Consider the following 24,504-nt stretch of genomic DNA (forward strand, 5'->3'; position numbering starts at 1 on the left):
ATTGAAATGTTGGTAAGTTTGTTGATTAAAATTTACTTGTTCTTTATTTTAAATATTGTATTTGTTCCTGTTTTGTTTCTTTACTTTAAAATAAGATGTGTGCGGTGTGCATAGAGATTTTCATAGTTTTTTTAGTCCGGCCCTCCAACGGTCTGAGGGCCAGTGAACTGGCCCCCTGTGTAAAAAGTTTGGGGACCCCTGCTCTAACCAATCCAGCTATCTGGCCAGGGCAATGGGTTTGTTTGTTTTTTAAAGATTTTATTTATTCATTATAGAGAGGAGAGAGAGAGAGAGAGAGAGAAGGGGGAGGAGCAGGAAGCATCAATTCCCATATGTGCCTTGACCAGGTAAGCCCAGGGTTTTGAACCGGCAACCTCAGCGTTTCCAGGTTGACGCTTTATCCACTGCACCACCACAGGTCAGGCATGGCAATGGGTTTTTAGCTGCATGCGGGAAAGAATTCAGAGCACGAGTCCAGGTGATTTTTGAGAGTATGCTTATTAAAGCTGGAGACAGTGAAACAAAAGAAAGGTTTAGGATAAAAGAAGCAACCGGAGGAGCTTAGGCAGTGCTCTGCTTTGGCTCTCTAAAAATGTTAGGAAACGTAGGATTTTGTGATTTGCTAGATGGTTGTAAACTGCTTGGCTATTTATCTGTCTCAATTTCCCTATTCCACTTGCCCTGGCCAACTAACCTGTCTCACTAGTGGAGAATAGGGCCCCAACTACTCTGACCAGAATCATGTGCTCTAATAGTACATGGTGATCAGGCTTCTCAATGACCAATGTGCATAACAAATTTTGCCTAAAATTCAGGCCTCATTTGAGTATTTTTGTCTTTATTTAACTGCCACATTCTATTCTCTTGGCTACCTTTTTGGCATTTTTATGGATATAAAAAATTAATTCCTCTAAGGGTTTTTCTCCTGCTAAATTTTGTATTTCTGCTTAAGTGTTTATAAAATATGTTACCATTTACAAACAATAAAATTGTTTCCATTGTAGTGGGCATCTTTTGATAATATGTGATCTTGGAACACTGTAAGGGGCTTTTTTGCAAGTTTGTATAAAGACTCTTTCTTCAGGCAGTGCCTTCTGGGGTCGTCCGGATCTCTTTCTTGTTTCCACAGTGTTTGGGTAGAACAGAGCCAGGTATGCCCCTTGTTCTAGCCCACTGGTCAGCAAACTCAGTCAACAGAGCCAAATATCAACAGTACAACAATTGAAATTTCTTTTGAGAGTCAAATTTTTTAAACTTAAACTATATAGGTAGGTTCATTCCTTATCGAGGTAGGGCTCTCGAGCCACAGTTTGCTGACCAGGGTTCTAGCCTCCAGCCATCCTCCAACCTCTTTCCCGGTGGCCACCTCAACCCCCGAGACCAGCCAACACCATTGTCTGAGCTTAACTCCTTATTGCTGAGCAACCATGAGCTCCTCAGCTCATCAGAAATACTCCACCAAGGTGGAGGCCACTATCCACTAACTGCCTAGTCAAGCTGCATTTGCACACCTCCTACACCTACCTCTCTGGGTTTCTGAAACCAGAAAAGTGTCTGTGTTCATGCTGCCTGTCAGCACTCAGCCAAATAAACATAGACAAGGATTTACTCCTTATGGGTGCTTTATTTAGATGGCCAATGATCTGAGAAGATGGGAGTTCTGTACCCAAAACCCATCTTAACATCTCATCTTAGCCAACTTTTTTATAAGAGGAAGAAAGGGATAAGCAAGGGGTTTGGAATTTAGGGAGAAGTTAATTAGATGAAAGTTGCAGTCCAGGGATTATTCTAGCGTTCTTCTGCTGACCAGTACTTTACCTGTTTCCCTGTTAGCAGGCTTCTGTCCTTGGAGCATCAGGGCTTAGGTGCCATTATGTTTGTGGATCTCCTGGGCCTGGGGCACAAAGGTAGATTGTTTGCAGCCTCATAATGTGATGTAGGCCTATTCATGTATCCACCTCCTGGAATAAGGCTTTTTACTTACATTAATCATTAATCCTATTGATTATAACTAAAAGCTACTATTAATAAAGCTGCATTTCTAACTATTGAGTTTCTCCTATTATTTCTATTTCAACTGTGACGATGTTGCTCTGGAGGACATGGGCTACTTCTTCCTTGACTAGGCGGAGGAGAATCTCAACAGCATCAAGCATCTCTTGAAGATGCAAAACCAGCCTGGAGTCATACCCTCTTCCAGGATGTGCAGAAGTTTTCCCAAGATGAATGGGACAAAACTAGAATGTCACAGAACCACATGGTCATGGAGAAGGACCTGAACCAGGTCCTTATATATCTGTATGTCCTGGGTTCTACCCAGACAGACGCTCATTTCTGTGACTTCCTGGAAAACCACTTCATGTATGAGGAGGTGAGACTCATCAAGAAGATAGGCAACCACCTGACTAATGTCTGAAGGCTGGCTGGCCCCCAGGCAGCACTGGACAAGTATCTCTTTGAAAGGCTCACCCTCAAGCACAATTAGGAGCCTTTGGAGCCCAGAGGCCTTTGAGGATCCCCTCTGCATCCCCTGGTGTCAAGCTTCTGCCTGAGCCTCTCCCTGAAACCACTAGGCACCCTTTTACCCACCCTGGGACCCTCTCCCATGCTTTGGATCAAATGGAAACAATAAAGCTTTTTTTTGTTTTTTTAAAGAAGACTTTTTGAAATTGTATGTTTACAGCAAGAGACAATGAATTTAAAAGTTTTAAACACAAAATGGAGTGCCCTTGGTCAGTAATTGATCTGCCTTTAGCAAAGGGATGAGACCAGCACAGCTGACTAATTAATGTTTGACTACAATGAATAAGAATACTAGACCAGGCCCTGGCCTGTTGGCTCAGTGGTAGAGCGTTGGCCAGGCATGTGGATGTCCTGGGTTCGATTCCTAGCCAGGGCACACAGGAGATGTGCCATCTGCTTCTCCACCCCTCTCCTTCTCCTTCCTCTCTATCTCTCTCTTCCCCTCCTGCAGCCAAGGCTCCACTGGAGAAAGTTGGCCCCAGGCGCTGAGAATGGCTCCATGGCCTCCGCCTCAGGCACTAAAATGGCTCTGGTTGTAACAGAGCAACGCCCCAGATGGGCAGAGCATCGCCCCCTGGTGGGCTTGCCGGGTGGATCCTGGTCGGGTGCACACGGGAGTCTGTCTGTCTGCTTCAAAAAGGAAAGAAAGAAAGAGAGAGAGAGAGAGAGAGAGAGAGAGAGAGAGAGAGAGAGAAAGGAAGGAAGGAAGGAAGGAAGAAAGAAAGAAAGAAAGAAAGAAAGAAAGAAAGAAAGAAAGAAAGAAAGAAAGAAAGAAAGAAAGAAAGAAAGAAGAAAGAATATTAGACCAAATGTGTAATACTGGGTTCATATTCCAATCAAGTCCATAAACAAGTATTGAGCTTGACTACAATAATAAAATAATGTGGGTTTTTGTTTGTTTGTTTGTTTTGCAATAGAGAGGAGAAGGCAGAGACAGAGACAGGGAGAGAGACGAGAAGCATTAACTTGTAACTGTGGCACTTTAATTGTTGATTAATTGCATCTCATATGTGCTTTGATCATGGGACTCCAGCCAGGCCAATGACCCCTTGCTCAAGCCAACAACCTTGGACTTCAAGCCAGCAACCATGGGATCATGTCAATGATCCCACACTCAAGCAAGCGACCCTATGCTCAAGCTGATGAGCCCACATTCAAGCCAGCAACCTCAGGGTTTTGAACTATTCACTGCACCACCACCAGTCAGGCTAAATAATGTTTCTTGTAAGGCCAACATGCCAAAGGCCAGGCTGGACACTGTATTTAGGTTTTCTCTTTTAATTGTACTCTCTGAGGGTAGGACCTCCTTTTTGCTCACCATGGTATCCTTGTCTGCCTCATAGTATACACCCTATAACTAATTTTCTGTAGAATAGCTGAATGGCCCTATTGGCTGGTACTGTTATCAATCACCTCAAATGTACAGATGAGGAAATTCAGGCTCAGAAGTTGTTACTTGTCCAAGGACCACAGGTAGGGCACAACGTCCATTACTTTGGACCCTGCACTCCTAACACAAGGAAGTGTGACCTCATCCTAGACTCTAACAACTAAAAATGGATGGGGAGGAGGATGATGGACAGACATGTTTAAAAATATTTTAATGCTGCCTGACCAGGCGGTGGCGCAGTGGATAGAGCATCAGACTGGAATGCGAAGGACCCAGGTTCAAGACCCCGAGGTCGCTGGCTTGAGCGCGAGCTTATCTGGTTTGAGCAAAGCTCACCAGCTTGGACCCAAGGTCGCTGGCTCGAGCAAGGGGTTACTCAGTCTGCTGAAGGTCCGCAGTCAAGGCGCATGTGAGAAGGCAATCAATGAACAACTAAGGTGTCACAATGAAAAAAAAACCTGATGATTGATGCTTCTCATCTCTCTGACCCTGTCTATCTCTCTCTGTAAAAAAAAAAAAAAAAGTTTTAATGCTGTTTAGTGCTGGAAGCCTAGAACAAGTGTGTAAGTACAGAGGTCCCTGGGAGAGGAAGGTTTTGAAATGACTAAATTCTCTAAATAACTATCATTGGGTAGAATATTCTGGAAATAAGCCCAACCTTCCCAGAGAATCAGGACAGAATACAACCAGGGGTACACCTAAGTGGCTTATGCAATGTATTGTAGCTTTCCAACTAAAGATTAGCTTGATGGTGATGAAAAAAGTCATTCTGAAAACCTAAAACATAATCATGGGACCTTGTGGGCCAACAAAAAGATTAGTCTTGATCTCTCCTTTTTTCTTTACCCGATGTATACTAAATTTATTTTCTCTAGAAATTAAAAGTATCTCAGATTCTCATGTGCTTCTGGCCTAGTGCTACTGTGCTAACAGGAGTCAATAACATTTTGTATAAAAAGACAACTGTGGTTGGAAATGTAAAATGGTACAGCACTCTGAAAAACAATTTGGCAGTTTCTTTAAAAACTAAGCATACACTTACCCTACAACCCAGCAATCACAGTCCTGGGCATTTATCCCAGAAAACTGAAAATTATGTCCACACAAAAACCTGTACATAATTGTGCATAGTTATTTGTAATAGCCCAAAACTGGAAACAACCAAAGTATTCTATAACAGGTGAATGATTAAGCAAACTGTGGTACATGCATACTCTGAAACACTATCCAACAACAAAAAGGAACAAACCACTGATACAGGCAACACCTTGTATGGATCTCAAGGGCATTATGCTAAGTGGAAAAAACCAAACTCATGCTGTATGATTCCACTTATATAACAGTTTCAAAATGATAAAATTAGATAGATGGAGAACTTTTTAGTGGTTGCCAGGGGTAAGGATAATGGGAGCAAGGGTGGGTGTGACTATAACAGGGAAGCACGAAGATTTCTGTGGCGACAAACAGTTCTGTATCTTGATTGCAGTGGTGGTCACTCAGTTCTACACAGGTGATAAAACAGGACACACATACATTGTACCAATGTCAGTTTTCTGGTTTTGTTTTTTTTAATTGATTTTTAGAGAGGGGTAGAGAGAGAGGGGGGGGAGGAGCTGGAAGCATCAACTCCCATATGTGCCATGACCCGGCAAGCCCAAGGTTTCGAACCGGCAACCTCAGTGTTCCAGGCCGATGCTTTATCCCACTGTGCCACCACAGGTCAGGCCATTTTCTGGTTTTGATACTATACTATAGTTCCCTGAGCTGTAACTATTAGGGGAAACTAGATGCAGGATACAACGGCCTTCTCTAGACTATATTTGCAACTTCCTGTGAATATACAATTATTTCAAAATAGAAAGTTAGAGCCTGACCTGTGGTGGCGCAGTGGATAAAGTGTCAACCTGGAAACACTGCGGTTGCCGGTTCAAAACCCTGGCTTGCCTGGTCAAGGCACATATGGGAGTTGATGCTTCCTGCTCCTCCCCCTTCTCTCTCTCTCTCTCTCTCTCTCTCTCTCCCCCCCTTCTCTTTAAAAAATGAATAAATAATAAAAAATAATAGAAAGTTAGAAAAAAATTGTGGTTGAAAGCATCACCTGATTTCTCAAATTTCCCTTCATAATCATTTTGCATAAGTTTTTGTTTTTAGAAAGAGGAAGAGGGAAAGGAGAAAAAGAGGGAGAGGGGAGAGGGAGAGGGGAGAGGGAGAGAGAGAGAGGGTGGGAAACATTGATTTGTTGTTCCACTTATTTATGTATTTATTGGTAGACTCTTGTATGTGCCCTGGACTGGGGATTGAACCCACAACCTTGGCATATGGGGACCACATTCTAACCGACTGAGCTATCAGGCCAGGGATAGATTATCTTATTTCACCCATTGCTTTTCAGACTGTTTAAAGTTCAAATTATTTAAGTGGCAAAATTGGTTTCTTAACAATTATGCTCTATACTACGTTTATGGTGCATATTAAGCAACATAAATTTTTTTTCAAAGAGTCTCATTTCTGAAAATATTTATATACAAATTCTTTTTTCCTTTTTATTGAATTTATTGAAGTGACATCATTAATAAAATTATACAAGTTTCAGGTGCAAAATATATACATATTCGTAATGCCAACAATGTTTTAGTCTACTTCAAGTTAGCATACATATTTAACAGTAACATTTCTATTTGATTAAACTAGTCGTTTATCTATTGGTGTTAGTTTAAATATTTTTTTTAAGTTACACTCATGCCAGTGGTGGCACAGTAGATAGAGCATCGACATGCAATGCTGAAGTCCTAGGTTCAAAACTCTGAGGTCGCTAACTTGAGCACGAGCTCGGCGGGTTTAAGCGCAGGCTTGCCAGCTTGAGTGTGGGTTGCAGGCTTGAATGTGGTGGGATCATTAACATGATCCCATGGTTTCTGGCTTAAGCCCAAAGTCAATGGCTTGAGCAAGGGGTCACTGGCTCAGCTTGAGCCCCTGGAGTCAAGACATGTATGAGAAGCAATCAATGAACAAGTAAAGTGACATAAGCACAAGTTGATGCTTCTCTTCTCTCTTCTTCCTGGCTCTTTCTCTAAAATATATATTTATATATATATATATATATATATATATATATATATATATATAAATAAAATAAAGTTACATATTCATTTTATAATACAGTTTATTTTTATACAGATTTAGAGATAATGTGGTAAAATATTGTCTCCCTAAATATAATTATGCATAGAATAAGCTTGGTATTAATTCTGAAATGTCTTCCAACCTCCGTGTTATAAATGGGTTCTAATGTATTAAACAAAATGAGTTACCTTCAAATAAAAAAAAAAATTTTTTTTGTTAAATCTAGTCAAGTAATCAGCATCAAAATATTTAGGATGCTATAAAATGTCACTTATGCCTGGAAATGGGGCGTTTTATTCATCCTCTAAAAGTTCACGGTACGACACGTGGGTGAAGATTTCTAAGCAACCTCTTCTTTCAGCCTTTGCTGCTGCAAAGCCAAAATGTGGGCTCTGAGTCTGAGTTTTGCAACCCACAAAAAATGTGGCTAAGGCCAAAGAATATAGGTATTTATACTTCGGAGGCACGTTCCCCTATACCCCTAACGGGCTCTTTCCCGGCTCCCGCGAGTCGCGTGGTGGCGACCCAGAAACTGTTTTCAGCGCCTCCTACAACTTGCTGCAGTCAAGTGGAGCCAGCGCCCTCTAGGGGCGAGTTTTAGGAACAAAACTGTTAGGACACCTGGGAAAGGGACTGTGAGTATTAAATTGGATTGCCTTTCTGAAACAGCTACATTTCTAAAGCTTACAAAAACTTGTCGCGGTCTAGCCATGACGAGTCTATTACGGGGTCTTCAAACGGGAAAAGGTATGGAATTAAACAGTCTCTACTGCTCCTAAGCCGATGCAATGGCCGCTCCCCAAAGCGCATTAGTTTTGTTTTGTTTTGGTTTTTTACAGACAAAGAGAGTCAGAGAGAGGGATAGACAGACAGTAACAAAGAGAGATGAGAAGCATCAATCATTACTTTTTCGTTGTGACACCTTAGTTGTTCATTGACTGCTTTCTAACATGTGCCTTCACCATGGGGCTTCAACAGTCCGAGTAACCCCTTGCTCGGGCCAGTGACCTTGGGTCCAACCTGGTGAGCTTTTTGCTCAAACCAGAAGAGTCCACGCTCAAGCTGGTGGCCTGGGGGTTTTGAACCTGGGTCCTCTGCATCCCAGTCCGATGCTCTATCCACTGCGCTATGGCCTGGTCAAGTATGAGCATCAGTTTTTATTCAGGTCCATTAGCAATTCAATTGTTTCCAAGACATCCCCCACCATACCATTCAAATCTAACTTTACACCAATAAGAAACTAGCTTCCAGCCTCTTCCGGAGAACATGGGTGGGACAAGTAAGAATCAGGTATAGCTCTTTGTTAACTAGGCAGGTATGGTTGGGGGTTAGGCCCAACACCTCTGTCCCCAAGATATCCAGATTGGGCCTGACCTGTGGTGGTGCAGTGGATAAAGCATCAACCTGGAAATGCTGAGGTCACCAGTTCGAAACCCTGGGCTTGCCTGGTCAAGGCACATATGGGAGTTGATGCTTCCAGCTCCTCCCCCCCATCTCTCTCTCCTCTCTCTCTCTCCTCTCTAAAAATGAATAAATAAAATTTTTAAAAAATTAAAAAAAAAAGATATCCAGATTGTAAAAACACCCCGTTTATATTTCGGTCCCCAACAAAAACTAAATACTATCAATACAATACCAGAAATAACCTCAGGATCTGATGTTAGTGCGTGTGAGTGCATGCATGCATACAACCATAGAATCTGAGTATGTCTGGAAAGAGAAGCAGGAAACTAGTAATAGGACTTGCTTCCTGGGAGGGAAATGTCCAGGAAGATGGGGATAGGAGGGAGACTCACTTCCCTCCCCCAAAGATTTTATGTTATGAAAACCTTTCAAACATACAGAAAAGTTGAAAGGATGGTGTAATGAACTCCCACCTATTCACCACTGAGATTACACAACTGTTGTCATTTGCCCTATTTGCTTTATCTCTATATTAATTTGCCTAATTATTTATGTTGTAAAGTGCCAAAAGCTACAGAATTAATATTAATATTTTAGGAACTTTAAAGAACATCTTATTAATTTGGGCTAGGTGTGCAGAAAGATTTTGTAAGTGTGATTTCTATGCTTGTGTGATTAGCATCAAAACTAAGATGGCCAGTGGCATTGTGTTGTAAGTGCAGAAGAGGAAGGAGACTTGGATTCCCTGACCTTCCCCCATACCTATGGGAGGAGGAGTGAATAGCTAGCCAGGTACAGGAAGAAAAAAGATTAAATTAAAATCTTTTCTTATACTAATGAACCATTTGCAGGTATCTGTCTCTATGGAAACTACCATTCCCCTGCTGAAAGCATGTGGTTAATGTAATGTATGTATTTCTAAACAAAAGGTCTAAACTTATGCCGTGATGTCAGTGTAAAGCCAGTATCCAGGGCCAGGGCCACCATCAGAGCAGCCCGGCCCATGCAGGTTCGCATTGGATTCGGACAGTCGGTAAAGAAACAACGGAGCCACAAATTGGTGGGCCATAGTCTTTAATTCTAGCTTGCACCCAGCGGGCAAGTAAAAACACACACTGGGCTCCAAAACCCACTCACATTCAGTGCTCACAAAGCCACTGACTTATCCGAGTTTCCTAGAATCAAAGGTTTCTAGCTCACCAGCCTTATTCTCCTCAGTTCCCCATCTCCTTCCTTATCCCAGATACAAACACTACACAAACTGGCATCTCACTCAGCACTCCGCCATCTTGGCTGCTTCTCCTGGCCACATGGCCTCCTGCCACTGCTCTCTGCTCTGCTCCCTCTGCTCTCTCATGCTAATCATCCCAGGAACCAAGAGGGCAAACTCTCGTTCTGCCCCCATTTTATACTGTAGCTTCACAATCTGTAATCCAATATACAAAATAGGGAAGTCTCCAACACAAAGTCACCTCTCCGAGGCATGACCGGACTGCACCACCCCACATCAAAAAGGGTGGGAAAGGCCCAATCCCAAAACCAAGCCCCAGGCTACAAGGATTCTCAACACACATCAATATCACCTGGGCGACGGCCCCACGTGAGCAGCACCATTCCCAACAAAGTGAGCATAATACATTCTATCTGCCCAACAGTCAGGTTTTCTCCCCTCCCATGTATAATTAGGAATATATAAACAGCCCCAGAACTGTTTTTGGGGTCTGCACAATTTGGGTCTGTTGCCCTGTGTCAGCCATATGCGGTTGGCATATTTTATAAATTTCCTTTTTTTTTATTTGTTTTTGTTTTTGTTTTTGTATTTTTCTGAAGCTGGAAACGGGGAGAGACAGTGAGACAGACTCCCGCATGCACCCGACCGGGATCCACCCGGCACGCCCACCAGGGGCGATGCTCTGCCCACCAGGGGGCGATGCTCTGCCCCTCCGGGGCGTTGCTCTGCCGCAACCAGAGCCACTCTAGTGCCTGGGGCAGAGGCCAAGGAGCCATCCCCAGCGCCCGGGCCATCTTTGCTCCAGTGGAGCCTCGGCTGCAGGAGGGGAAGAGAGAGACAGAGAGGAAGGAGGGGGGGTGGAGAAGCAAATGGGCGCTTCTCCTATGTGCCCTGGCCAGGAATCGAACCCAGGTCCCCCGCACACCAGGCCGACGCTCTACTGCTGAGCCAACCGGCCAGGGCCTAAATTTCCTCCTTTAATAAAACTTTTCAAAAACTTATTTCGACTATGTGCCTCTACGAACACCCACAGATTTGTGGATTTAGTTACTTTATAATTAGAGACCAACCTTTCATAGTAAACTCTTTATTCCCTTTGAATTTTGTATATATACAATTGAATTTGTGTATACAACATTTCCCCATGTATAAGACTCATCCTTTTTTGAAAAATTTGGGGTCTAAACACTGGGTGGGTCTTACACAGTGGTTGTAGATTTTTTTACTTGCATTTCCTGCTTTTTTGCGCTCATTGCTTTGCACTCATTGTTTCGCACTTGTTATCAGTATATTACAGAAGGTTCTGTTTAGCCATGTTCTGCCCAGAAATGGCTCAGAAAAGATTTTTGTACAGCGCTGAATTCAAGTGAAAAGTGATCCAGTTTGCAAAAGTGAATGGAAATTGTGCTGCTGAACGTAAGTTTGGTCCTCCTCCAACTGAGAAATCAATCCGAGACTGGCTACAGGAAGAAACCCTACTGAAAACACCATGGCAGAAGGCCATGAGGAAGACAAGATGGCGCTAGAGTAGGCGGACATACCAACATCCACCCCCCAGAACCAAAATGGATTACAAACTAATTTTAAGAACCATCATCTGGAAAAACCAACTTTGGACTAAACTAAGAGGACCCTTCAACCAAGGAACACTGAAGAAGCCACACCGAGACTGGTAGGAAAAGAGGAAATGCGGAGAGGGCTGCCCAGCTCCCCGGAGTGAACAGCAGCCGGAAGAGACTCACGTGGCGGGAAGTGAGTTTAGCAGAGATGGGAGGGTCCTGGGCCCCAGAAACAAAGCCCAGCCTGCAGCCCCAGAGCCCAGAAGAGGCGTAAGGACAGTATTTAGCTAGAAACAAGTCAGGATACTGTTTGTGAAAAAGAGTCTGATTTCTCAGACCCAGGATCCTTCTTAAAGGGACCGCGCAGAACATCTCTCATAACCACCCACCTGGGACTCTGGGGGATGGAGAGACAGGAGTGGACCGGACTAGCAGGAAGAGAGTGTAATCTAGGAGGCACAGGGAGAAACATTTTGGGAGATAGCCACCCTAACCCCTGGGTCGAGTCACTCCTCAAATCTGAAGTGAATATTTTCCCTGGAAACAGCAATACCAGCAAAGGGAAGCAGGAGAGCAGCCAAACAAGCTCCCCCGCGGCACTCAGAGCAAAGTTGCTTAGAAGGAGGGAGCTTTCGGGGCGACAGTAGTGAGTGTTAGGGTCTGAACTGCAGCACCTACACGGCTGAGGGCTCGCTGGAGGGCGGGCGGCGGCGGGACGCAGAGGGGCGGTTCTGTCAGCAAGGGCAGAAGCCTGCTGGCCGCCACTGGACTCAGGTGTGAGCTCAGTCTTGCCCAGCTGGGGAGGAGTAGGCGTGCAAAAGCGGTCAAGCCCAGCTGCTGGCAACCTGTAATCCAGCCTGTGGGAGAAGGGCAGGAACCCAGGAAGGGGTGGAGACCAGCCCTTGAGCAAGGGCGCAGGAGCACAGCCTTGCCCTGCCTGTGAAACCCAGGCTTGTGGCCTGACTTGGGAGCTGGCTCCTCCCGCGAGGGTGGAGCCAAAATCCCAGAACAGGCAGAGTTCTGCTACTGAGCTGAGCGTGGCCACGCAATCCTGCCCAGCCAGTAGAGCCAAGGCTAGCAGCCGTTCCATGAGCGGGCTCCTCCTGCAAGGGTAGGGAGAAAGCCCGGAAACAGGCGAAGACCCGAAGCTGAGCAAAGGTGCTCGCCAGTGCCCTCGGGACCGAGCATAACACCACCCATGGGGGCGGGGCAAAGGCCAAGGCCACCAAGGCTTGTGCACCCAAGCACGTGATCACAGCCACTCCCATGAAGGAGAGGTGGAAACCACAGCAACAGCCCCAGTGGGCAGGCACCAGCAACACCCAAACCCAAAAGCCCTAGGCAGCAACAGAAGAGGGGGTGGCGGGCCTGCAGACAGACCATACATAGGGAACAGAGGCCATACCCAGTGGACTCCAGGGGCCAAAAACTTCCTTTACACAGAGAAAATGCGAAGGCAGAGAAATGCAACACAAATGAACCAAGAGAAATCCCCAGAAAAGGACCTAAATGAATCAGATATAACCAAATTACCAGATGCAGAGTTCAAAATAACAATTGTTAGGATGCTCAAAGATATTAGAACAACAATAGATGCTCATTATGAAAACCTAAATAAAGAGTTAGCAAATATAAAAAAGGACATTGAAATAATAAAAAAGAATCAGTCAGAAATAACAAATACAATAGCTGAAATAAAGAACACATGGAAGGAATTAAAAGCAGGATGGATGAAGCGGAGAATCGAATCAGCGAGTTAGAGGACACGATAAATAAAGGCATGGAAGCAGAGCAGAAAAAAGAAAAGAGACTCAAAAAGTCTGAGGAAACTCTTAGAGAGCTCTGTGACAACATGAAAAAAAAATAACATCCGCATCATAGGGGTTCCTGAAGAAGAAGAGAAAGAACAAGGGATAGAGACTTTGTTCAAGCATATCATAGCTGAAAACTTCCCTCAATTAAGGCAGGAAAACATCTCACATGTTCAGGAAGCACAGAGAACTCCATTCAGGAGAAACCCAAAGAAATCAACACCAAGACACATCATAATTAAAATACCAAAGCTAAGTGATAAAGAGAAAATATTAAAAGCTGCTAGAGAAAAAAAGACTATCACCTACAAAGGAGCCCCCATAAGGATGACTTCTAACTTCTCAACAGAAACACTTGAGGCCAGAAGGGAATGGCAAGAAATATTCAAAGTAATGCAGAACAAAAGCCTACAACCAAGACTACTTAATCCACCAAGGCCATTGTTTAAAATTGAAGGAGAAATAAAAAGCTTTAAAGACAAAAAAAAACTCAAGGAATTCACTATAACCAAACCAAGACTGCAAGAAATGCTAAGGGACCTGTTGTAAACAGATAAAAGGAGAAAAAGAATAGAGCAAAAGAGAAATACAGTTTTAAAGAATAAAATGGCAATAAACAATTACATATCAATAATAACCTTAAATGTAAATGGATTAAATGATCCAATCAAAAGACAAAGGGTAGCTGCGTGGATAAGAAAACAGGACCCATACATATGCTGTCTACAAGAGACACACCTTAAATTAAAAGATGCACATAGACTGAAAGTAAAAGGATGGAAAAAAATATTTCACACAAATGGAAATGAAAAAAAAAGCTGTGGTAGCAATACTTATATCAGACAAAATGGACTTTAAAACAAAGACTATAGTAAGAGATAAAGAAGGTCACTACATAATGATAAAGGGAGCAATCCAAAAGGAAGATATGACAGTTATAAATATCTACGCACCTAATATAAAAGCACCTAAATATATAAAGCAGACTTTGATGGATTGAAAGGGCGAGATCAACAGCAATACTATAATAGTAAGGGATTTCAATACCCCATTAACATCATTAGATAGATCCTCAAGAAAGAAAATTAACAAAGAAACAGCAGACTTAAAGGACATATTAATTCAACTTGATTTAATAGATATCTTCAGAACCTTTCACCCTAAAACAGCAGAATATACATTCTTTTCAAGCACTCATGGTACATTCTCTAGAATAAACCACGTTAGGGCACAAAAGCGGTCTCAACAAATTTAAGAAGATTGAAATCATATCGAGCACTTTCTCTGATCACAATGGCATTAAACTAGAAATCAACCACAACAGAAAAACTGAAAAATACTCAAACACTTGGAAACTAAATAGCATGTTATTAAATAACAAATGGGTAAACAATGAAATCAAAGAAGAAATTTAAAAAATCCTAGAAACAAACGATAATGAGCATACATCAACTCAAAATTTATGGGACACAGCAAAAGCAGTCTTGAGAGGGAAGTTTATAGCATTACAGGCATACCTCAAGAAGCTAGAAAAAGCTCAAATAAACAACTTGACCCTACATATAAAAGAACTAGAAAAAGAACAGCAAGTAAACCAGAGCTAGTAGAAGGAAGGAAATAATAAAGATCAGAGCAGAAATAAATGACATAGAGGCTAAAGAAACAATACAGAGGATCAATGAAACTAGGAGCTGGTTCTTTGAAAAGGTAAACAAGATTGATGAAACTTTAAGTAGACTCACCAAGAAAAAGAGAGAGAGGACTCAAATAAATAAAATTAGAAACGAGAGTGGAGAAATAACAACTGACACAACAGAAATACAAAATATTGTAAGAAAATACTATGAAGAACTGTATGCCAAAACACTAGACAACCTAGATGAAATGGACAAATTCCTTGAAACATATAATCTTTCAAAAATTAATCTGGAAGAATCAGAAACAGCCCAAGTGTCCATCAGAGGATGAGTGGATTAAAAAGCGTTGGTATATATATATACTATGGAATACTACTCAGCCATAAGACATGATGACATTAGATCTTTTACAACAATATGGATGGACCTTGATAACATTATAATGAGCGAAATAAGTAAATCAGAAAAAACTAAGAACTATATGATTCCATACATAGGTGGGACATAAAGATGAGACTCCGAGACATAGACAACAGTGTTGGGGTTGCAGGGTGGGGGGGGGGAGGAGAGGGAGGGGGTTGGAGGAGGGAAGGGGCACAAAAAAAACAGTTAGAAGGTGATGGAAGACAATTTTATCAATGTCACCCCATCAAAATTAATAATAATAAAAAAAAGAATGTGTCTCATGGCTAATTCAGGCAGTAGAAGAATAGTATAAGGATGCTAATTCTGCTTCTCAGGCCACATCCTGCAAAAGGGACCACAAGCAAATTGGGGATTTGGCTCCTCTGATTTTGCCAATTGGATTTTTTTAAAAAATAGGTCAGGAACGCCCTGAAATGGAACTAACAATAAATGAGCATAAATTTAAAGGACTTTTAGATACTGGAGCTGATGTATCTGTTATTGCTAAGCTACATTGGCCTCCTTCCTGGCCCACTATTGCAGCAGCCACAGAATTACAAAGTATAGGGCAGAGTAAATCCCCTCAACAAAGTTCTAGTTTTCAGTGTGGATTAGGATATCAAAATTTAACATAGGGGCCTTGGTAGCTCCTGCTACCTCAATAATGCATTGTGCAGACCCAATTACTTGGAAATCAGATAATCCTGTATGGGTAGTCCAATGGCCCCTTTCTCAGGGGAAATTTAGGGCAGCTGCTCAATTGGTACAAGAGCAGCTACAGCTTGATCACATTGAACCATCTAATAGCCCATGGAATACACTTCCATATTTTGATCTTGTTGCCTCCTGGATTATCAAGGGGCATAGGTGACTCTTACAGTTTATAGGTTTTGAGCCTCAAAATTATTGTTGTTCCTTTTTTCAAAGGATCAACAACAATGGCTCTGGGAAACTTCCACTAAATGGCAAATCGCTCTTGCAAATCAATGGGCAACTTTATACTGAAACTGTCAACTTAAAATCAGCTCAAAGTCTAGAATTATATGCCATGATCATGGATTTTCAGCATTTGTCATATTCCCCCTTTAATCTATATACAGACAGCAAATATTTACTTATGGTGTTTCCACTATAAAGACTGCTGTCTTAGGGACAAATGCTGATGAACTATTTCAGCAGTTCCTCCTTCTTCAAAGACTTGTATGTCAACATAGAGCTCCATGTGTTATAGGACATACTCAAGCTCGCTCCATGCTCCCTGGAGCTTTAGCACAAGGGAATGCCCTTTTTTTTGTATTACTTTTTTTTTTTTTTGTATTATTCTGAAGTTGGAAACGGGGAGGCAGTCAGACAGACTCCCTGCATGCGCCCGACAGGGATCCACCTGGCACGCCTACCAGAGGGAGATGCTCTGCCCATCTGGGGTGTTGCTCTGTTGCAACCAGAGCCATTCTAGCACCTGAGGCAGAGGCTGCAGAGCCATCCTCAGCACCCAGGCCAACTTTGCTCCAGTGGAGCCTTGGCTGCGGGAGGGGAGGAGAGAGACAGAGGGGAGGGAGAGGGGGAGGGGTGGAGAAGCAGATGGGCACTTCTCTTGTGTGCCTTGGCCAGGAATAGAACCCGGGACTCCTGCACTCCAGGCCAACGCTCTACCACTGAGCCAACTGGCCAGGGCCTAGGAATGCCCTTGTTGATCAAGCTACCCAAAAGAAAATTATTTGGAGCAACCATGACAGATCAAGCAATTCACTCTCATACTATTTATCACCAGAACGCTGCAGCCCTGTGTAAACAGTTTCAACTTTCTCGGGAAGCAGCACAGCAGATTGGAAAATCCTGTCCAAGAGGTCCTATACTATAATCTGCCACTTCATTTGGAGTTAACCCTCAAGGACCCATACCAGGACAGCTTTGGCAAATGGATGTTACTCATATACCTTCATTTGGCAAACAGTCCTATGTCCATGTTACAGTGGATACATATTCTGGATTTATAGTAACCTCTGTCAGAACAGGAGAGGCTGCTAAGCATGTTATAGCTCATTGTCTGTATGCACTGTTCTATTATTGGATTTCCTAAACTGGTTAAACTGACAATGCTCCTGCATATGGAGCAAAAGCATTTATTGTATTTTGTCATTCTTACAATCTTTAAAGTAAAGGTATTATTAAAGTGTACCCAGCAAATATTTTAAGGTCAATTTAAAAAAAAATTTTTTAAGGTGGGGAGTCATATCCTGGAACTCCTACGGGTCTACTATATCATGCTTTTTACTTAAATTTTTTTTTTATATTTCTTTTGAATGCTGATGAACAGGAGATGCCAAATCTTTTTCTCCTGCAAACTACTATCTTCTTTATTTGATCCAGCTATTAACAATGTTTTGTCTTTTTCCAAATAGCTCCAGATATATGGAAAAGATTTATATAGGTGGATGGGGAACCTCAAACCCCTCAACGAGATCTTCTGATCATGGCCTTTAAGATACCAAGAGGCAGAGAAAGCCTAATAGAGATCAGGGGAACTACCAGCTTTTAGGACACGCCCTTAAAGGCTCCAATGACCCAAAGGGGTCTCATAGGATGCCATCTGGGTCCTGCTTCAAGGAAGGAAGGTCATTGAGCTAAAGCCTGCCAGACTTACATGCCTCTGTTGTGAGGAAACAGGGACACTGGAAGGTAGGCTTCCCCCTTGCTCCTCTAAGGGAGAGTTCAGTCTCTTCCAGCCCTGCTCCAGCCAACTACAACCTAACCTTGCCCAGAATGCTGGGGTTTGCCACTGAAGGCTTAAGGTACCCAGGGCTGTTGGCCCCATCTGCAACACTGTGGACGAGCCTAGGGTATTTCTTCCAAGAAGTAGGTAAACTGATCTCATTTTCACAAGGGCCACTTAACTATGTCTTGCCTGAATAGTCAGGTTTTTTATTCTTCCCTCGAAGATCTCTGTTGTGGGTGTTGATAATCCTATTTTCTGCTGCTTTGTTTAATATATAGTGTTCCCTTTATTCCTCCTACCTTAATGCCCCACTCATATTTCAGGCTGGGACCTACTCCTAATTTAGAGCTCTCTTTCCCCCTTTTGCCAATTTCTATTATGAATCTACCTTTGCCACTCAGCTTAGTGTATCCCAAGGATCTCTTTACCAAGCCACAGTCGCAGAGCTCCAGGGAAAAGCAACCTGGTCTCATCTCTCCAGGCAGAGGAGAACAGAAGCTCCATATCCACACATGCTGCAGATGGCTTTTCCAGACTACCTGAATCATTACCAGCTAGACGCAGCAGTCATTGGGACTTGGACGTGAGCTGCAAAGTATAGAATTGTGACAACAATTCCAGTGCCATGCGAACTTTTCTTGGATGTGGACTTTTCCTGGACTCCTGCTCCTTGTGACAGCTCCTAACAGACTGAACTGGGGTTGGGTTGCATTTTTCAGGGATTGGCATGGTGTTGGGGCCAACTTGGACTTGGTGAACATGTTAAGGACACTACTCTTTTATGGATTCTTGCTGTATTGGCCAAGAGTTTGCTTAAAGGCTTTAATCACTGTAAAAAAAAAAAAAAAAAAAAAAAAAAAGACTGGATAAAGAAGATGTGGCACATATACACCATGGTATACTATTCAGCCATAAGAAATGATGACATCGGATCACTTACAACAAAATTGTGGGATCTTGATAACATTATACGGAGTGAAATAAGTAAATCAGAAAAAACCAAGAACTGCAGGATTCTATACATTGGTGGGACATAAAAATGAGACTAAGAGACATGGACAAGAGTGTGGTGGTTATGGGGGGCGGGGGGAGGGAAGGAAGGAGAGGGGGAAGGATGGAGGAGGGGTACAAAGAAAACTAGATAGAAGGTAATGGAGGACAATCTGACTTTGGGTGATGGGTATGCAACATAATTGAATGACAAGACAACCTGGACATGTTTTCTTTGAATATATGTACCCTGATTTATTGATGTCACCCCATTAAAATAAAAGTTTATTTATAAAAAAAAAAAGGCCATGAGAGGCAAGTCAGCAAAGTGGCCTGATTTAGAGAGGGAATTGAAGAAATGGATTGAAGAGCAAAGGGCAATTGGAAGTACTCTGTCCACAAAGATGGTTCAGCATGAGGCAAGAAGAATTGCTGATGAAAAAGAGGTTACTGATTTCCAAGGGGACACAACTGGTGCTTCAGGTTCATGAAGCAGAATGGACTAAGCATGTGTACACACACCAGACTTGCCCAAAAGATGCCTGAAAGCTATGAGCAGAAGGTCCTTAAATTTCATCATTTTGTCATTGAATGTCAGAAGACACATCAGTTTGAGTTTGGACAGATTGCAAATATGAGCTAAGTCCCCCTTCAATTTGATGTCCCAAGTAACAGAACTGTTGATAAGAAGGGGGTGAAAAGTGTAACTGAAGACAAGTGGACATGAAAAGAGCCATTATGGCCCTGGCCAGTTGGCGCAGTGGTAGAGCCTCGGCCTGGCATGCGGGAGTCCCGGGTTCTATTCCCGGCCAGGGCACACAGGAGAAGTGCCCATCTGCTTCTCCACCCCTCCCCCTCTCCTTCCTCTCTGTCTCTCTCTTCCCCTCCCACAGCCAAGGCTCCATTGGAGCACCATTTGCCCAGGCGCTGAGGATGGCTCTGTGGCCTCTGCCTCGGGCGCTAGAATGGCTCTGATTGCGGCAGAGCAACGCCCCAAGATGGGCAGAGCATCCCCCCCTGGTGGGCGTGCCGGGTAGGTCCCAGTCGGGCTCATGCGGGAGTCTGTCTGACTGCCTCCCCGTTTCCAACTTCAGAGAAATACAAAAAAGAAAAAAAAAAAAAAAAGAGCCATTATACTGTTGTTCTAGCTTGTTGTGCCGACGAAACCAAGCTGCCTCCTATGCTGATTTTCAAACACAAAACAATGTCAAAAGAAGACATTCCTCGAGGAGTGATTGTCCACATTCATGACAAGGGTTGATGGATCAGGATGGGATGAAGATCTGGTTTGAGAAAGTTTGGAGAAGGAGACCAGGTGGGCTCTTACGCAAACCTGCCCTATTGGTGCTTGATCAGTTCAGGGCACACAAAGCAAAAAACAAAGAAGATTATTGCAGAGCAAAAAACAAAACTTGCCATCATACCTGGAGGTTTGACATCCCAGCTCCAACCACTTGATGTCAGCATTAACAAACCCTTCAAAGCTGCCATGAGAGATAAATGGAGCCAAGGGATGGAGTCTTCTGGGGACAATTTGACACCAGCAGGAAGAGTGAAGAGCCCAACTATAGGAGAAGTTTGTGCCTGGGTGAAAAGATCCTGGGATAATATCAAGGTTGAGATTATTGTCAAGTCATTTAAGAAGTGTGGCATTTTAAATGCCATAGACGGAACTGAGAACAAGGCAATATATGAAGACAGTACTTCGTCATCAGACACAGATGAGGACAAGCTAATGGTTGGGAGTTTTGACAGTGATGCGGAGTTGTGTGAATTTTATGACAAATAAAACTTCAGTCCAATAACTTTATGTAATACTTTTTTTTTTCAAATTTCGGGCCCCCAAATTAAAGTGTGTCTTATACATGGGGAAATATGGTATATCATGTATCCAAATAAATTTATTAACAATAATAATCAGCTTTGAAAGGAATTGGGAAAGCAGATTAAGTTAAATGAGATGTAAAATAGCTGGTACAAAGACAAGCACTAAGTAAGTACCTGCTCAATAAATGCTAACTATGGTCAGTCTCAGATTTCTCATCATTTGCTTTTAGGTCCCACAGTCAACTCATTGCCTTTGATTTCACCTTGAGGTAGACAGCCCAGACAAGACACGACTGTTTTTGTAGCTGCAGACAGGGCTCCAAAAAGCTCAGTGACTCAGAGTCAGCCAGGTAACAGGGGCCCCCAGACAATCCTGGTGTCTGGGCCTTTTCCCAATCCAGCCTTCTTTCCACTTTTCCACACCTCTCCAAACTTCTCAAAGGTTCCAAGCAGGTCCAGAGGATGAGGAAGAATCACACTTGCAGAATAGTGGCAGGGCCTCCAGACAACCCTGTTAGAAGCAGGCCAAGGAGAAGGGAAGAGGCTAGGGCAGCCATGGTACTTAACCCTTCTGGGCTGCTCTGAAAAAATTGCTTTAAATCTCAGGCCCTGGCCAGTTGGTTCAGTGGTAGAGTGTTGGCCCCAAGTGTGGAAGTCCTGGGTTCAATTCCTGGCCAGGGCACACAGGAAAACTGCCCATCTGATTCTCTACCCTTCTTCTTCTCCTTTCTCTCTTTCTCTTTTCCCCTCCCACAGCCAAGGCTCCATTGGAGCAAAGTTGGCTCAGGTGCTGAGGATGGCTCCATGGCCTCCACCTCAGGCACTAGAATGGCTTTGGTTGCAATGGCGCGACGCCCCAGATGGACAAGCACTGCCCCCTGGTGGCATGCTGGGTGGATCCCAGTCGGGTGCATGCAGGAGTCTGTCTCTCAGCCTTCCTGTTTCTCACTTCAGAAAAATACCCCAAAAACCCCAAAGAACCTACAAATATCTACCTTTTCCCACAGGCTACCTTGTAGTAAGTTTCACAATTTTTTTTTAAGTGAGAGGAGGGGAGATTGTGAGACAGACTCCTGCATGCATCCCAACTGGGATCCACCTGGCAACCCTTGTCTGGGGCTGATGCTCGAATCAATCAAGCTATCCTCAGTGCCTGGGACCAATGTGCAAACCAATTGAGCCACTGGCTAACTGGCTACAAGAGAAGAGAGAGAAGGGGAAGAGGGAGAAGAAGAGAAGATGGCTGCTTCTCATGTATGCCATGACCAGGAATCAAACTCAGGATGTCCACAGCTAGGTTGATGCTCTATCCATTGAGTCAACCAGCCAGGGCCAGTTTCACAATTTTCTAATATCAGAAAATATAAATATAAAATATAGTTCAGTATGTTGTAAACACCAAATAGAAATACCAACTAGATCTCTCTATATATCACATATGTAATTCATAATATACATGTTAACATGTAATATATGTTACCAATAATAAATATAAAATACAATTTAGTATGTGTAAAAATCAAGTAGTTGTAATTCTATGCTAACTAGTCTCTCTTTCTATATATACAAACATATACAACATATATAATGTATATATTATACTATATATGTATATTATATATGCATATTATATTATATCTATGGTATGATAAAGATTTTTAAAATTAATTTAAAAAAAATAAAATATTTAGAGAGCTATTTAGCATCTCTAAATAACTACTTGGTTTTTACCACATACTAAATTATTGGCCAAACTAACCCTTTTCCCAGCCAAGGGCCATAAGTCCCATCTTTTATTATTTTTTTAAAAACTTATTGACTTTAGAGAGAGGAAGGGAGAGAGAGAGAGAGAGAGAGAGAGAAGCATTGATTTGTTGTTCCACTTATTTATGCCTTCACTGGTTGATTTTTGATAGCCATAAATCCAGAGACTTACTACAGTCCTATGGACATAAAATGGCAGAACTCACCTGCCTCTCAAGGGCCCTGTTTTTTAGCTGTTCTGTCTCTGTTGCTGGACACCAGTGAGAGCAGGTACTTTAAAGCCGTGTGTGCTTCTCCACTACCAGGAAGCTGCTCCTCAGGGCCTATCCCAGCTCAGGTATGATTGTTTCTAGAGGAGAACAGGCCCCTTCTACAGCATTGCAGTGGACTAGGATACATTAGTTCTGGGTGCCAATTCACAGCCACAAAGAAAACCAGAGAAACCCCAACAACAACAGTTGGCTTTACTGAGCATTTACTATGTAGCATGTACTATGCAAAATATTATGAATACATTATTGCATTTAATTTTGTCATCTTAATCCCTCTATAATATAGGCATTGCTCCCTGGCTTGAGCCCTGCCTTTCTGGTGAATTCCTCTTGGAAGAATTTATTTATTATAAAAAAAGTTAACATTTATATGCCACTATATGGCAGTCATGTTTTTAGCAGTTTTACAAACATTAACTCATATAACCCTTATAACAGTCCTATGAGGTAGGGACTACTATTATCCCAATTACAACAGACTAAATGTCTATTGCAGAGCCCTTAGGAATGGGTTGTCTTTAGAAAAGAGTTCCCAGAGTTTACCTTTTCCATCATGTGAGGACATTAAGAAGACAACTACAGTACCTATGAAACAGGAAGCCCACTCTCATTAGGCTCTGAATCTTTTGGCATTGTGATCTTATACTTCCCACTCCAGAACTTTGAGAAATACGTTTCTGTTCTTAATAAGCTACCTAATCTATGGAATTTTGTGATAGCAGCCCAGACTAAGATAACTATTTAACAGATGAGAGAGCTGAGATATAGATGCAACCTGTAATAAGGATCTCAAAGTAGAAATGTGCACATGAACTATACTGGCAAGAGTGTGAGGAAACAGGCACTTTCAGATATTTGGAAATCAATATGACAATACTGAACACAATTTAAAATGCACATTTTGACCTTGAAATTCTTCCTCAAGAAATTATTCGGATTCATTTACATGATAATGCAGTCATTCCACTACACCATGGTTATAACAACAAAGAATAGAAGACTATGGTATAATGTAATAGGGCATCAGTTAAATAAACTATGATATAGCCACACTGAAATACTATATATCTATGAGGATAAATGTGGGAAATCTACTTACACTGAGATGCAAAGTCCTACAAGATGTATCCTACTGAAAAAATAAAACTCAGGGCACTGTGTGTGTCTTAAAAGCTAACATTTAAGCCAAAGTACCAGGTTCTAATTTAGGGAAGACAGAGTAAACATAGTGTACCTTGTCATGATGATTGCAATTACAAATCCTTTTAGAATGCATGGAGGAGCTATCCAAGGGGAATTAGGGAAATAAACCAGAATCCAAAGGTGTACCAGACTGGTGGGGAGTGTAGTGTTTTTCCTTCAGTATTGTCCAGGCTGAACTCAAAGGCAGCTGCTCAAAACCCAGTAGGGTTCACCAGGTACAAACAGTAAGAGCTCCAAGAGATGCCCTCTCTTTCTGTGTGTGTGCGTGGGGGGGACAATGGGGGGGGTGAGTACTCCATTTTGATTTTTGTTTTCCTTTTTCTGTTCTCCCCTGCCCCAGACTATAGGCAACACACCTTGGTGTTGGTGGCAGCAGTGTGTGGGCAGATGCGTAAAACTCTAGAGGATCTGTGGTTCTAAAAGCCTGGAGAGAATCTCATTTCTGTGTTGCTTTTCCTGTATTCCCTTGGTCCCTGATGCAGACACAGTGGTGGAAATACACAGCAGAGCAGGGAAACTGAAGCCTTCCCTCACACTCATAGGCTGAAGACCTAACCCACAGTACTTCAGAAATGTGATAGGAGATAAGGCTTTACACTGTAGTTGGTAATTTATGTAAAATGAGGTCATTAGGTGGGCTGTAATCCAA

General features: G+C 42.7%; 1 protein-coding gene and 1 pseudogene across 1 annotated transcript in view; one reads left to right on the forward strand and one right to left on the reverse strand.

The window, feature by feature from the left end:
* KCTD6 (potassium channel tetramerization domain containing 6) overlaps window positions 1-24,504 on the reverse strand; it is a 73,413-nt gene that overhangs the window by 34,811 nt on the left and 14,098 nt on the right. The gene's annotated exons all lie outside the window — the stretch shown is intronic.
* LOC136382583 (ferritin light chain-like) lies at window positions 1,428-2,485 on the forward strand (annotated as a pseudogene).

Source organism: Saccopteryx leptura, chromosome 10 (genome assembly GCF_036850995.1).
Source record: "Saccopteryx leptura isolate mSacLep1 chromosome 10, mSacLep1_pri_phased_curated, whole genome shotgun sequence".
Taxonomy (NCBI): Eukaryota; Metazoa; Chordata; class Mammalia; order Chiroptera; family Emballonuridae; genus Saccopteryx; species Saccopteryx leptura.